Raw genomic sequence first — 14,703 nt, forward strand, 5'->3', positions numbered from 1 at the left:
GCCTGTTATATTCCTCACATTATAAATAGACACAGAGGAAAAATGTGAATACAGTTTTCATGTACAGGATCAGTTCACATTAAAACATTTATAATTTTGGCCTCTAATCGATACGTGTTTTTGCCTGCTCATATTCAAGGATTCATGGGTTAGAAAAATATAGTCACAAATCCCTGAAATATTACTTTAAAAGGTAAAATAAACCTAGAATGGTAAATTATGATCCAGAATGAAACAGCATCACTCCCTGTCAGCAGTTGGGAAAGCATTTGGTGTGTTGATCTGGCACCGTTCTAAGCCTGTATTAGAAAAATCATGAACACATGAAGAGCAGCATTTGTTGTATATTGGGAACCATTCTCATCTATTTATAAAATATGCTTTGCAGCATTGTTTTCTAAACAGAGAAAAGTGGAGCTTTGGCATGCATCCTCCATCAGCATCTTATACAAAAAGAACTCTGTTTCAAATAAGTCCAGAAGTATAATGAACTCTAGAGCCAAGCACCTGTGCTTTGTATTTCAATTTTCACATTGGCCATGACTCAGTCAAGGGTTTAGTGTTCATTCATTGTGACAACATTGTGCAGACTTCACTAACTTCTTGCCTTCCAAATTATATTCAGTAACTACAAGGTCATCGTCATCAACAACAGGACCAATCAGTGTGGTATATACAGAGTCTCATCACGCTAGCACTGTGAGTCATGCATCTCTTCACAGCCAGTTGATCTCTTCCTTTCCCTATAAATTATGCAGGCAGGCTTTTATTCTTAGAGGCTGGTTAAAAGCAATATTAAACCTACTCTTTGGTAGTTTTAATCAAAATAATGCTATTCACAGAAAGACAATGGGGCTGGCATTATGGTATAGCAGGTCTGCTGCTTATGATGCTGACATCCCAAATGGGTACCAATTCGTGTCCCGGCTGCTCCATTTCTGATTTAGCTCCCTGTGAATAACCTAGGAAAAGCAGTGGAAGTTATATCTAGTGTTTGGGTCACTGCCACCCACATAGGAGACCTGGATGAAGTTCCTGGCTCCTGCTTCAGCGTGGCTCAGCCCTGGCCATTGCAGCCATGTGAGGAGTGAACTAACGGATGTAAGATCTCCCTTGTATTTCCCTTTCTTTGTAACTCTGACTTTCAAGTAAATAAACAATTAAATCTTTTAAAAAAAATTGTAGGAAGCCATAGCTGTTAGACTAGCCAAGTTCTCAGCCTTAACCTCTTGCATGATGATGGGTAGGAGCTGCTTGGCTTTGAAACCCTGGAAAAAAGCCCAGACAGAGAGCTCAGTAAGTGACTGGAAACCAGTATTCCTGACTCAGGAAACTCAAACCATTTCTTAGACCCAGATTTATAGTTCTGCTATTCCTAGAAGACTTTTAACAACAACAACAACAACAACAACACTGGCCAACTTTTCCTTAGTGAGTCCAAGCATGTGAAGCAATTGTTCTTTCAGGGGCTGTCAACCATGGGCAGCAGAGCGAGTTGGGATTCGGCTACTTCTACTTGCAATATGGCTTACCTGCAGGGTGAGCATAGGTGAGAACAAGGGATTACAATCTCAACGATATAAAGGATGGAGGGAGAAAAAACATCCCTGATCCCCACATTTTCACTAACCAGGTTATTCATATCATTTAGTTTGAGACGCACCAATCTAGTTTTTAATAAGTAATAAAACTGGAAGGATGAATTGTCATGGTGGAGTTGTTTTTAATGTTGACTGCCTTACATTGGTATTTTCATTCCTAAGGATCCTTGAAAGTGAACTGTACTATTGCCATCTTGTAGGTGAGAACATGGAGCTGGGGAGATGTGAATTGGAGCTCTACTCAGTTAATAAGTGGAAAATACAGGATTCTTAATGTTTAATTGGAAAAAGAACAGGGACAACTGAAAATGAAGCAGCGTGGTGGAAATTCAATGCCATGCTTTTACAACATGTTTAACTACTCTTCATTTTCATATGTTAAAGGCTGTGAAAAGTAGGATAAGCTATTCTCTTTGACTCTTGTAATTTATTCTGGATAAACCTCTGATTCTTAGCCTTATGTCTTTTCTCTGTCTTATCTACTTTCTTGCTGTCCTCTACCTAACTCTTCTTAAAATTGAAAAACCTTCTGCCCCTGCCCCCCACTTCTTTCCCTTTCCTTCCCTTCCCTTCCCCTCCCCTCCCCTCCCCTCCACTTCCTTTCCCTTCCCTTCCCTTCCTTTACCCTTTTCTCTTTTCCGTCCTTTCATTTCCTAAGCCTCTACTCCTAAGAAGAGACTTTAGGATTCATTTTTCTTTGCTCCATGCAATTCACCTAAATGACACCCTAGATTTTATCCTGAATCCAGCCCTTTGTATCTATGAGTAAAATTTGACTAGAACAGGTTTTACTAAGTATCAACCACACAGGAACGGAATTTGAAAATTTTCACCACAAAGAAATGGTGAATGTTTGAAGAGACATAACTTACTCTGATTTGACTATTATATAGTGGATACATATTTCGAAGCATCATATGGAACTCCATAAATACATACAATTTTGTATGTCAACTTTTTTTAAAGATTTTATTTAGTTAGTTAGTTAAGAGTTAGAGTTATAGACAATGAGAGGGAGAGACAGAGAGAGGTCTTCCTTCCACTGATTCACTACCCAAATGGCTGCAATAGAACTGAGATGATCCGAAGCCAGGAACCAGAACCTTCTTCAAGGTCTCCCAAGTGGGTGCAGGGGCCCAAGCATTTGGGCCATCTTCTACTGCTTTCCTAGGCCATAGCAGAGAGCTTGATTGGAAAAGGAGCAACCAGGACTAGAACCGGCGCCCATATGGGCTGCTGGTGCTGCAGGCAGAGGATTAACCTACTGTGCCACAGTGCTGGCCCCTATGCGCCAATTTTTTTAAAAAATAACTGAATACATTTTAAAGATACTATCTTTAAAGATACTATTTTGACCCTGAGGTATGAATGGACATTTCAGTAGCTCAGAATAATAGAATATTGAGATTACACAGATGCTACTATTTTTGTGGGAATTAGGTGTTTATGGGGCCAGCATTGTGGTGTAGTGAGTAAATCTGCACCTGTGATGCCAGCATCTCATATAAGTGCCAGTTCGTGTCCTGGCTGTTCCACATTGGATCCGTATCACGTCTAATGGTCTGGACAAAAGCAGCAGAAGATTGCCCAGGTGTTTGGGCCACTGCCACCCAGGTGGGAGACCTAGATGAAGTTTACCCAAGTATCAGGCAGGAAGTAGGGATTGCTGAAATAGTATTTCCATAATAGTTGGGGAATAACACTTTTAATGTGAGGATAGAGACCTGTTTTAGAGACCCAAAGCCATGAACTGAAAACCAAATGATGAAATTTTAATTCTCAGAGTGCTGGGGCTGGCACTGTGGCGTAGCAGATAAAGCCACTGCCTGCAGTGCCAGCATCCCATATGGGCCCCCGTTCAAGTCCCGGCTGCTCCACTTCTGATCCAGCTCTTTGCTATGGCCTTGGAAAACAACAGGAGATGGCCCAAGTCCTTAGGCCCCTGTACCGGCATAGGAAGACCTGGAGGAAGCTCCTGGCTCCTGGCTTCATATCGGCATGGCTCCAGCCATTGTGATCAACTGGGGAGTGAACCAGCAAATGAAAGACCCCCTCCTCTCTCTCTGCCTCTCCTTCTGTCTGTGTAACTCTGACTTTAATAAATCTTTAAAAAAAATTCACAGAGTGCTAGTAAGAAGATAATTGATCTCAGAAGTATTTGTCACCTTCTCTAGGACTGAGCTAGGCCTGAATTTGTTATTTGTAAAACAAGATAATATTGATGACTTCCAACACTTATTTCAAATCTAATATTGGTGAATCATAACCAAATGTCAAAGGAAATAGCCAAATTGAAGATCATATATAATATACAATAAAAGTTTACCATTTTTCACTTTTGCACAAGTTCTTCTATCATTATTTGAACAATAAGAAGGTAAAATTTAATGGCAGCAGTTGTGGCATAGTAGATAAAGCCTCCACTGTTGCCACATCCCATACAGGTGGTGGTTCAGGCTTTGGCTGCTCCACTTGTAATCCACTCCCTGCTACTGGCCTGAGAAAAGCAACGGAAGATAGCCCAATTGTTTAGACCCCTGCCTTCCATGGGGGAGACCTTGATGAAGCTCTTGGGTGCTGGTTTCAGAATGGCCCAACCCTGGTTGTTGTGGCCATTTGGGAGTGAACCAGTGGATGAGAGTTTCTCTCTCTCTCTCTCTCTCTCTCTGTAACCTTGACTTTCAAAACAAAAAAATCTTTTGAAAAAAGAATTAAATATTTGTGAAAATTAATGTAGTACATCAATATGGAAGATATATTACTCAACAAAGTTTTTGAAACTATTTAAATTTTGGAATGGGCAATACTTAAAACTTGAACCTCATTCTTTTTTTGAGGTTTATTTTATTTGCAAGGTAAAGTTATAGAGAGAGGGAGAGACAGAGAGAGAGAGATTTTCTATCCACTGGTTCATTACCCAGATGACCACTAAGAGCTTCAACAGGGTCTCCACAGAGGTACAGGGGCCCAAGTACTTGAGCCATTCTCTGCTGCTTTTCCCAGGCCATTAACAAGGAGCTGGATTGAAAGTGGAGCAGCTGGGACTCCAACAAGTGCCCATATGAGAAACCAACATTGCAGATGGAGGCTTAAATGACTACACCACAATGCCCACCCCAAACCTCAACACCAGCCAAAATAAATTCCATACATATTACACAATAAGATAACATATCATGCAAAAGATTGAAAGAAGCAATGGGATGGTATGAAAAATGTTTATTATGAATGAACAATAAATAAACCATGTATAAAATAGACACATTGTGGTATTTAATATGTGTTAGATTTAGTTCTTTTAAAAAAAGATTTATTTTATTTTAGTAGAAAGAATTACAGAGAGGCAGAGGCAGAGGCAGAGGTAGAGAGAGAGAGAGAGAGAGAGAGAGAGAGAGAGGTCTTCCATCGCTAGTTTACTACAATGGCTGGAGCTGAGTCAATGTGAAGCAGGAGCTTCTTCCAGGTCTCCCACATGGATGCAGGGGCCCAAGGACTTGGGCCATCCTCTACTGCCTTCCCAAGCCACAGCAGAGAGCTGGATCAGAAGTGGAGCAGCCGGGACTCGAACCAGCACCCTTATGGGATGCTGACACTTCAGGCGGTGGCTCCACACATCATGCCACAGGGCAGGCCCCTAGATTTAGTTTTATGAACCTTCATGCATTGCCACATTTAATGTCCACATCGCTCATAAAGAAAATAATATCATTATTTAATTTTACTAATGAGATATAAAGTACTAAGAAAGATTAACTAGTTGATCCAAGGTCACCTAGTTAATTTCAGAGCCCATATTCATACCTGCTGATTCCAAACCCTGTGCATCTAACCACTACATGATTTAGAAATATTTGAATTGTTAAGCAGAACTTTTGTGTAACACTGATGAAGACCTAAACTAAAGGAAAAAAATACTTGCAACAGAAAGTATGTTAAAAGTTAATACTTTTGGCTGGCGCTGCGGCTCACTAGGCTAATCCTCCGCCTAGCGGCGCCGGCACACCAGGTTCTAGTCCCGGTTGGGGCGCCGGATTCTGTCCCGGTTGCCCCTCTTCCAGGCCAGCTCTCTGCTGTGGCCAGGGAGTGCAGTGGAGGATGGCCCAGGTGCTTGGGCCCTGCACCCCATGGGAGACCGGGAAAAGCACCTGGCTCCTGGCTCCTGCCATCGGATCAGCGCGGTGCGCCGGCCGCAGCGCGCCGGCCGCGGCGGCCATTGGAGGGTGAACCAACGGCAAAGGAAGACCTTTCTCTCTGTCTCTCTCTCTCACTGTCCACTCTGCCTGTCAAAAAAAATAAATTAAAAAAAAAAAAGTTAATACTTTTATTTTGCAAAGAGTTCATTTAAATTGAAAGAAATGTGCAAAAATTTTAGCCCAAAAGACATACACATACTCTAAAATAAAGTTAATTAAAAATATAGTAAAGTACTAAAAGTAGCAAATTATTTTAATTCATCAACAATATAATTTAATATATTCATTATTTCTTAGTGGGCTTGCAAAACATATTTCATATCATTCCATAGAAGTGTTACTTGGTTATGGTCAAAGTTCATCACAATGATCACAAAAGAATTGAACACATAATATGTTAAAATGGCACTTAGCTCAGTCATTCAGTCTCCTTAATTTTACAACCAAAAATATGTTAAGAAGAATGAACAAAAACAGAAAACAGGAAAAAGAAATAAAAACTAATGATGATGAACTTTTAGACAAACATCAGGGAAGACTTTCGTTAACTCTCTACACATCCGTTATTTTCCTAGCCATGAAACCTGGGCACTATCATTCTTCTGTCTTTTAAGATCAGTGTGTTGATTTTTTTTCCTTTTCCTTTTACAATTTTTTTTGCAACAACATCTATTTGGAGATTATAATTCCTACAAAATAATAGGGCAGTGAGCAGTGGGCCTAGCAAGGTTGCATACTGAGAGGCTTCACCCCAATCTGGTAGCCCCTGGATGCAGAATGACAGCAGGAGGAGCAGAGGTGCCAGGACATTCTTGGAATTGCAGTTTATCATGAACTGCATTGCATCTGAGTTAGAGATCCAGGCGATGGGAATAGGAGAAAATTATACCTCCGTGCTATAGAAGCCACAGGATAAATGCTTGCTGATGCTGGAAATTGCTCTAGAAGCAGAATATATCAACCTGCACTCCAGCTGGAATTATGACAAGATTTAATGAGCTCTCCAATGAACAGAGAATAGACCTAGGATAAACATTACATGGGGATGGGCCACTTCCCATTTGAGAAAGGGGAAGGCATCAGACAATATATAAAAACAGTTCTAGCTCTTAAAACAAACCAACAAACTCTGCAAAACAAGGGGAGCGGCACATGATTTTAAAAGGCTCTGGATTTAACAGGACTCGTGCAGGGGACAGCTTTCCAGGTGACAGGATAGACCACTGTCAAACAGTGTGATATTTCTCTCTTATCATCTGAAGTCTACTGGTTGTAGCAGGGGTTGCCCTGGAACTACACATCTTACAAAGAATTGAAAAAGTATTTCTTAGGAGAGCCATACTGAACGTGGGGGTTCAATAAACTTAAAATAAAGCCATATTTTGGCAAGATCAAGAGTACTATGCAGGGCTGGTGCTGTGGTGTAGTGGATAAAGTCACTGCCTACAGTGTTGGCATCCCATGTGGACACCAGTTCGAGTCCTGACTGTTCTATTTCCAATCCAGCTCTCTGCTTGTGGCTTGAGAAAGCAGCAAAGGATGGCCCAAATCCTTGGGCCCCTGTACTCATGTGGGAGACTCAGAAGAAGATTCTTGATCCTGGCTTCAGTTCAGCCCAGCTATGGCCATTGAGACAATTTGGGGAGTGAATCAGCGGATGGAAGACCTCTCTCTCTCTGCCTCTGCCTCTTTGTAATTATGCCTTTCAAATAAATAAATAAATCTTTTTAAAAAAAAGATTTAAAAACAGATTACTATGCTCCTGCTTGGATACCAAGACAGGAAATCTAGCAGGTGCCATGGAAATGTGTGAACTGCAAAGTCAACATAGCCATTCCAGCTCAATTTACCTACCTACACCTTTGCAAAGGAAATCATGACAGGTACTTACACTATACAGTTTAACTATTGATATCAAATCTGCACAGATTTCCAAGCAGTTTTGGCGTAACAGAGCCTGTTATTTTTTAAAAGCAGGCAAGAATGTAGATTTTTGTGCAAAATCTCCTAAGTTTTAAAAGTTTTCAATTATACACATGTCTTAAAGTATGTAGAACCCCGGGCCGGTGCCGTGGCTCACTTGGTTAATCCTCGCCTGCGGTGCCAGCATCCCATATGGGCACCAGGTTCTAGTCCTGGTTTCTCCCCTTCCACTCCAGCTCTCTGCTGTGGCCCGAGAAGGCAGTGAAGGATGGCCCAGGTGCTTGGACTCCTGCACCTCCATGGGAGACCAGGAAGAAGCACCTGGCTCCTGGCTTCAGATCAGCGCAGTGCCTGCCATAGCGGCCATTTAGGGGGTGAACCAAAGGAAGGAAGACTTTTCTCTCTGTCTCTCTCACACACACACTGTCAAATGAATAAAATAATAAAAAAATTATGTAGAACCCCTAAACATCTGTAGGTTAAATTTAGCATTCTTGTCTCATTTTATGACTTCTGTAGTATAGCAAAAGACAAAGAAATGGAAAATACGGTAGAAATATAAGAGAAACTGGACACTTAGAATGCTGATTGTAGCTAATAAGAGGGATTCTAGAAAGAAATTATAGCTTACCACTAAATAGAATGTTATATGTTTGTGATAAAGCACTTACACTAGACTGGGCTTAAATATAAGTTTCTGTTCTAACGGCTGTATATATATTCTGCCTTATGAAATCATCATAGACACCTCTCACTTAAGTTCTACAACATGCCCATTTTACAAATGAGAAATCCAACCAAGAGAAAGGTTAAGTAACTTGTCTAAATTCTCATATCTTAAATGTGGTGATTATAGGATTTGAACTTAGTCTGTTTTTCAGAATGTGTGTTCTAATTCTGTTACTAAGGAATAAGGGGAGGGGGAGACTAGAAAAAAAAATTAAGAAAAACAGAAATTTCACAAAAAGAGTCAAAAAAGATATGAACTTTAACATTAAATGCTCTGTCAGTTATCGAAGGAGATAAAGTTGAAAATATACAAAGCTAGGCACATCCTTGTGAAATTTCAGAACACTAAAGTTAAAAGGATTTTCAGAAAGCAAAACCAAAGAAGGAGCTATCAGGTTAGCACTAAAATTCTCATTGAAATAAAATAACATAAGAACAATGGATTCTGGAAATCAATGAATTAAGACCTTTAAACTTAAAATTACTTTTAAAAATTCTGTTATATCTACCCAGCAACCTAAACTCTGTTGCTTCTCCTACAAACTGATTCTGAAAAGCAAAGAAAAATAAACAAAAAACTTCTTGAGTATATACTCCAGAAAACAAGCAAAAAGATTATAAATGAGTCATGAAAAAAGAAAAAAAAAAAACATGTATCTACTACAAGATGAAAATCATTCCAAGAATATCAGGCAGACAACAGAACTGAAAAGCCACACCACAAGATTAGAGTAGGAAGGTTTTATTCCAAGAAGAAAATGAATTTTATTTTATTTTCTTATACAAAGAAAAAGCCTAAAGATCCCATGAGATGGTAAAGAGGCACATATTTTTAAAGTTAAGTAAAAAGTAAAGGAATTAGAAATGCCAGTGGAAATAGTTGCTTAATAAAATCACGGTCGCATCAAAGAGTGAATGAACACATGGAAGAATAGTGAGCAATTGGTTGTCAGGAATAAAATGATTGTGATTAAATTTAATTTTGGAGGCCGGCGCCGTGGCTCTCTAGGCTAATCCTCCACTTGCGGCGCCGGCACCCTGGGTTCTAGTCCCAGTTGGGGCATCGGATTCTTTCCCGGTTGCTCCTCTTCCAGTCCAGCTCTCTGCTGTGGCCCAGGAAAGCAGTGGAAGATGGCCCAAGTGCTTGGGCCCTGCACCCACATGAGAGACCAGGAGGAGGCACCTGGCTCCTGGCTTAGGATCAGTGCAGCGCGCTGGCCGTAGAGACCATTTCGGGGGTGAACCAAAGCCAAAAAATAATTAAAAATTTTAATTTTGGAAACAGCTTTCCTTTTTATGAAAGAAAAACACAGGGGCCGGTGCTATGGCTCAGGGGATTAAAGCCCTGGCCTGAAGCGCCAGCATCCATATGGGTGCAGATTCTAGTCTCGGCTGCTCCTCTTCCGATCCAGCTTTCTGCTATGGCCTGGGAAAGCAGTAGAAGATGGCCCAAGTCCTTGGGCCCCTGCACCCATGTGGAGACCCAGAAGAAGTTCTTGGCTCCTGGCTTCGGTTCAGCCCAGCTCTGGCCATTGCGGCCATCTGGGGGGTGAACCAGTGGATGGAAAACCTCTATCTCTGTCTTACCTCTTTCTGTAACTCTGTCTTTCAAATAAATAAATTTTTACAAAAAAGAATGAAAGGCCGGCGCCGTAGCTCACTAGGCTAATCCTCTGCTTTGCAGCGCTGGCACACCAGTTCTAGTCCCGGTCAGGGCGCCGGATTCTGTCCCGGTTGCCCCTCTTCCATGCCAGCTATCTGCTGTGGCCAGGGAGTGCAGTGGAGGATGGCCCAAGTGCTTGGGCCCTGCACCCCATGGGAGACCAGGAGAAGTACCTGGCTCCTGCCATCGAATCAGTGCGGTGCGCTGGCTGCAGCGTGCCGGCCGCGGCGGCCATTGGAGGGTGAACCAACGGCAAAGGAAGACCTTCCTCTCTGTCTCTCTCTCTCACTGTCCACTCTGCCTGTCAAAAAGACAAAAAAGAAAAAGAAAAAAAGAATGAAAAACACAAAAACAATGAGTTACCTTCCTCTGTATAGGTCTAGCAGGTGCTTTGCTATGTAAAGAATTCTATTTATGTAACAGCTTAGGTTCATGAATAAGATGGAAAGGTTTAAATATATTATTTAGAATCATGAATCAAATTATTTAAAAATAATTATGTAGCTAACAAAGAATGGGTATGCATTTAGTGAGTTAAAAGAGTATATATGCTTCAAAATGCAAAATAATATTTACTGTTAGAACCACAAGTTTAGTATTGTGGTATTGGCCACCAGAGGAACTAAATACACAAAACTGATTGAAAGTAAGATCATCTGACAAAGATTTCAGACTGATAGAAGCTGAAGCTTTCCTTTCTTTTTATATGTTGTAGATTTCAATGGCTGTCATGATGTACATTGTTCATTTGTGTGATAATAGAAGTTGACCACTCTTAATTCTATGACTCATTTATCATTTACAAATCTCAGAAAAAATAAAAATTAGCAAGGTATTTTGAAGAATGATTTTCTTTGCCATATATTAATAATGTCAGAAATATTGTGATGATGCAATGAGTTTCATTAAATCAAGATTAAACTGCAATGCATAATATGAATTTAATTATGAAGAAATACTTTGAAACATATATAAACTTTGTTGTACCTCCCTTCAACCATCTGCCACTATTACCAGCGAGATCTTACTCAACACAAATGTGGTGTGTCAGCTTTGATGCTTTTGGTCATTTCTGAAGATCAGCCCTGCAGCTTTGGTTGGAAGCCAAAGCCTCTCTGAAGAGGAACTGTTCCAAGGGTCTTGCAGGTATCCTCCTTTTCCATGACATTTCAACGTCCCTTGCATTTTAAGCTCAAGATCTATGACCATCCTTCAAAATCCAAGTTTGTAATTGAAACACTTATGGCCCCTTCCCATAAGGGGATTGGCTATTTCCTTTTGTGTTTTCCAATCTACTTTTTACATTCATCTTACATTGTACCTATTATGGATGAAATGTTGGTGTCCCTCCCTCTGCCTCCTAAACCAAATTCTTATTTTAAAATCTCAACCCACAATGTGACAGTCTTAGAATGTGGGGCTTTTGGGAGGTAATCGGGTTATGAGGGTGGAGACGTCATGCATGGCACGTGTGTCCATATGACAGGCACCACAGTGAGTTTCCTTTGCACCATGTTGAGAACATAGCAAGAAATCACCAGTCCACAATTCAGAGGAGAGCCCTTACCAAAACCAAGTCATGCTGGCACCATGAACTGAACTTTCAGGCTCTAGCACTACCAAAAATTTCCATTGTTTATATGCCACCAGTCTATGGGGTTTTTGTTATAGCAGCCCAGACTAACTATGATAGCACCTATGAAATCTTATTTTGCTTGCCAGGTAAATGTCTATTTTTCTATAATAAAAAATAAAAAGCTATAAATTATTTAATATTTGAAGTCAATAGCCAGGTTTTATTCATTTTTGAATTCTTAGAATACATCAGCATGGTACGGGGTAATATTTGTCATTCCAAGTTTACAAGTAATAAATGAAAAAACAAAGTTATAAATAAAATATTATTGCACTATCAAAGTAGATTTCTTAAGATGTTTGTGCTTTATTATATAAAGGCTACTAATAGAGCAGAGCACAAAACTGTACTTATATTATATGTACAACTTTCTGTAACAAATGTACTTAGAATAACGCTTAGAAGAAAACATATAAATTGCTAAACTCTATTCATTAGAATGCTAAAATCAGAAGTGATTCAATCTTTCCTTCTTTCTCTTTACTTTTCCTACCAAATGTTCTATCTAATGTTCAAATTTATTTTATAACCATATGTGTACATATTTATTTTACTGCTAATGTGCTTCCTAAAAAGCAAGCAGTAGATGGTGACTCAAGTGCTCTTACCCATTGAGGAGACCAAGATAGAGTTCCTGGCTCCTGGTTATGACCTGGCTATTGTGGGAACTTAGGGAGTGAATCAGTGAATGGAAGTTCCCCATGTGTGTGTGTATGTGTATGCATGTGTGCATGTGCGTGTGTGTCTATGTATGTCTCTGTGTGTGCGTGAAGCTCTGCATTTCTTTTTTTTTTAACTTTTATTTAATGAATATAAATTTCCAAAGTACAGAATGTTGATTACAATGGCTTCCCCCCCATAACGTCCCTCCAACCCGCAACCCTCCCCTTTCCCACTCCCTCTCCCCTTCCATTCACATCAAGATTCATTTTCGATTCTCTTTATATACAGAAGATCAGTTTAGCATACATTAAGTAAAGATTTCAACAGTTTGCTCCCACACAGAAACATAAAGTGAAAAATACTGTTTGAGTACTAGTTATAGCATTAAATCTCAACGTACAGCACACTAAGGACAAAGATCCTACATGAGGAGTAAGTGCACAGTGACTCCTGTTGTTGACTTAACAAATTGACACTCTTGTTTATGGTCTCAGTAATCACCCTAGGCTCTTGTCATGAGCTGCCAAGGCTATGGAAGCCCCCTGAGTTCACTGACTCTGATAATTTTTAGACAAGGCCATGGTCAAAGTGGAAGTTCTCTCCTCCCTTCAGAGAAAGGTACCTCCTTCTTTGATGACCCGTTTTTTCCACTGGGATCTCACTCGTGGAGATCTTTCATTTAGGTTTTTTTTTTTTTTTTTTTTTCCTCAGAGTGTTTTGGCTTTCCATGCCTGGAATACTCTCATGGGATTTTCAGGTGGATCCGCATGCCTTAAGGGCTGATTCTGAGGCCAGAGAGCTGTTTAGGACATCTGCCATTCTATGGGTCTGCTGTGTATCTCACTTCCCATGTTGGATCATTCTCTCCCTTTTTGATTCTGTCAGCTAGTATTTACAGACACTATTCTTGTTTATGTGATCCCTTTGGTTCTTAGTCCTATAATTATAATCAATTGTGAACAGAAATTGATCACTGGGACTAGTGAGATGGCATTGGTACATGCCACCTTGATGGGATTGAATTGGAATCCCCTGGTATGTTTCTAACTCTACCATTTGAGGTAAGACAGCTTGAACACGTCCCGAATTGCACATCTCTTCCCTCTCTTATTCCCATGCTTATATTTAACAGTGATCACTTTTCAGTTAAGTTTCAGCACTTAAGAAGAATTGTGTATTGATTACAGTATTCAACCAAAAGTATTAAGTAGAACAAACAAAAAAAATACTAAAAGGGATTACATATTAAGTTGCTCATCAACAGTCAGGGTGAGGGCTGATCAAGTCACCATTTCTCATAGTGTTCATATTACTTTAACAGGTTTCCTTTTTGGTGCTCAGTTAGTTGTCACCTATCAAGGAGAACAAGTGGTATTTGTCCCTTTGGGATCGGCTTATTTCACTCAGCATAATGTTTTCCAAATTCCTAACAGGGATCACTTTTCAGTTAAAATTTAAACACCTAAGAATAATTGTGTGTTAATTACAGAGTTCAACCAATGGTACTAGAACAAAAAAAAAGTACTAAAATGGATAAAGTAAAAAAAAAAAAAACTTTAAAAAATAAAATTGTTTGGATTTTTGTTCTGGAAGCTGAGAAGTCCTTGACAGATGCCAGCATCTAGTGAGTCTTCATATTGCTTAATAGCATGATGGAAAAGAAAGGGAGCACTGGGCACAGAGGAAGGTAGCACAACTACCCTTTTTTTTTTTTTTTAATCAGGAACGCATTTCCAGAGTAATGAATCCATCCTGAGCTAAGAGCATTCATATATTTATGAGGGTGGTGCTCCACTGTTTAATACTCCACCTTCATTGGCAATGCAATTTACATGTAAACTTTAGAGGGGGCATTCAAGCCAGAGCATTCTATCTCTGTTCCTCAAAACTCATGTCCTTCTCACATATAAATCAATTCATTTCATCTCCATAGCCTCTGAAGTTTTAACTTATTCCAGTATCTACTCAAAAGTTTAAAGTTTCATCTAAATCATAGATGGGTGAGGTTCAGGGCATAATTAATCCTGAAGCACATTCCCTTCAACTATGGTCCTGAGAAATCTAAACAAGTTATCTATTTCCAAAATTCAATGATGGACAGGTCTGGCTTGTTCCCTAATCCCCAGGCCATTAGCAATTCAAGGACTAGGAAACATATGCATTATCTCGACTTTGGTGCCTAGCACATGAGAGTTGCTCACTTAATATATATTAAGTGGTATAAGTAATTATGAAGACTAACTTTGTGAGATACAGCAGGATAGATGGTGGCTAAAAAGTGGGTAAGAGATCTGG

This window comes from Oryctolagus cuniculus, chromosome 6 (assembly GCF_964237555.1).
Source record: "Oryctolagus cuniculus chromosome 6, mOryCun1.1, whole genome shotgun sequence".
NCBI classification, from domain to species: Eukaryota; Metazoa; Chordata; class Mammalia; order Lagomorpha; family Leporidae; genus Oryctolagus; species Oryctolagus cuniculus.